This window comes from Sinocyclocheilus anshuiensis, unplaced genomic scaffold (assembly GCF_001515605.1).
Source record: "Sinocyclocheilus anshuiensis isolate Anshui unplaced genomic scaffold, SAMN03320099.WGS_v1.1 scaffold117, whole genome shotgun sequence".
Classification (NCBI taxonomy): domain Eukaryota; kingdom Metazoa; phylum Chordata; class Actinopteri; order Cypriniformes; family Cyprinidae; genus Sinocyclocheilus; species Sinocyclocheilus anshuiensis.
Window position 1 is genome coordinate 2320995 of NW_015536624.1, and position 2524 is coordinate 2323518.

The window sequence follows — 2524 nt, forward strand, 5'->3', positions numbered from 1 at the left end:
TTTAGGGGCATTTGTCTACGATAAGTACAATAACTGACTGATGTACAATTTGTATTTTTAATAATTGTATGAACGATTTGCAATTCTATTTTCAAAATAGGCCTCTTTTATTTTAATTTTTTGTAGACTGAACACTAAACACCAGCAACTTTTTTTTCCTTTTCACGATAATTGTACAGCACAATACTATCTTATGACTTCAAAACACTTTTTCTGTAGTGTATGATTGTCAAAGAATGTAGTATATTAACTAACTACAAATACACTAATTGTTCATAATGTATAGCTTTACTAGTTATTAAGAAATACTTAAAATGTAATTGTTCAACAATGTGTAACTGTTCAATAATGCAGTGGTTCCCAACCCTGGTCCAGGAGGCACCCCAACACTGCACATTTTGCATGTCTCCTTTCTCTGACACACCAATTTCAGGTCTTGGAGTCTCTACCAATGAGCTGATGACCTGAATCAGGTGTGTTTGATTAAGAAGACATGCAAAACGTGCAGTGTTGGGGTGCTTCCAGGACCAGGGTTGGGAACCACTGCAATAATGTTGTATTCAAAAATAAGAATTTCTGATTATAAAAAAAATGTTTGTATGTTTCTAATTACTTACTATATGGTTAGGTTTAGGATTAGGGTTTGGTTTAGGGTTACTTGAATGTAATTATGCATAATTAATTGTTATTATAAGTCACATTTTTCCCATAAGATCAGACAGGTGCTAGGAATAAATAAATAAGGAATAAATCTCACATCATTTATGCACTCATCGCTCATCGTTTACTTCTTATGTCATTTCAAACCACTATAAGTTGCTATTTTCTCTTGAATCACAAAAAAATAATTTCTAAGAATCTTTATGCAAACTATGAGCTATCAAATATTTAGTATAATGTCTGCTGTATATATGACTGTCAGTAATGTAATTATTTATAAATACACAATGCACATTATCCCTTACATATTACACTATAAACTGTGTAAATTCATAACTGATTCATTAGATGTCTGCAATACTACTTTTTTTCAATTGTGATTCAAATGTTTTGAAATGACTCCACAGAATACATACATAATGAAATAGCAACTCCATTATGACTGTGATAGTTCAGACAAACACTTTTACTTGTTACGCATTACTTGCTGTCTATTCTGATAGCGTCTTATTCTGTACTTTCACCGGGCATTCACTCTCCGAATATCAAAACTTCTCTTTAATGATAGGCCTAGCCACCTGTGGCTAAAATTGACCAATCTCTGTGTGCTCAGAAAAGAGAGAGAAATCGAAGCACATAAAGGGAAAGGATATAGAGTCTGCAACTCTTGCTTTGGATTGAAAGTATGACAGTGTTAGTGTGAATTAGGAAACTGATAGCATCATATATCTAGAACCTGTGATCTGTAAACAAGCAGGTTCTTTACAGAGATAAAGGGATTTTCACAAGAAAATAAATGGAATATGTCAGATTTGCTTTGAGATCAGGATTAGTTATTGTCACTGCAGTAAGATGTGGCAACATGTGATTGTGATTATGTCAAAGGATTACGACAAACAAATCTAATTCTGTTAATGAACTGACAATTATAATTAGAATATGAGTTCCTAATCAAATTACGACTGCATTAGGCACTCTCCCATGAATAAGGTACAAACTGGAGCCCATTACTTTTTTTTTTTTAAAAGAATGGGGCACAAATCCCATGTTTTTTAGTGTTAAAAACTATTAGATACCGTATGTTTTCATTAAAAAAAAAAAAAACCCAATATATTATGCATTACAAACTAGAAGCCCCTATAAAATTTGCAACCTGGTTACATAATCTTTGACCTTTTTTTTTTTTTCAAAATATTAAAGATTTTATAAATCTTTTGTATTTACATTTAACGTGTATTGCTAGAAAAATAACACAAACCAAGGTTTCAAACTGTTGTAAATGGTAACAGGGTTCCCAAACTGCAAACATTCTATAAAACAGGGCTTTTGCGGGTCTTAAAAAGTCTTAATTTGTCCTTTCACAAATTCAGAACTTAAAAAGGTTTAAATAAGAACAGAAAGTCATAAATTAATTTAGTCATGGCATTAAATGTTGCATGTATTGCTACAAAAAATAATATATATATATTTTATAATATATAATTTTTATAATATATTATATTATATATAATATAACTTAACATATATATTCCTGAAAAATCAATATCTTTGAATTTTTGTCTTGTTTTCCAATACTAAAATCTAAACACCCTTAAATCAATATTTGCTTGCAGAGATATCAGAAGATACAGTAAAAGTTATTTCCATATACTAGTGGTTGGGAGCAGAGGTATTCAAGTCCTTAAAGGGTTAGTTCACCCAAAAATGAAAATTAGGCTGCGTCCCATCCATACAAAAAAAGTGTCTTACACGGCTCCGGAGGGTGAACAAAGGCCTTCTGTAGCGAATCGCTGCGTTTTTGTAAGAAAAATATCCATATTCAAAACGTAATAATCACTTTAATGTAGCTTGCGCTCACTGTTGT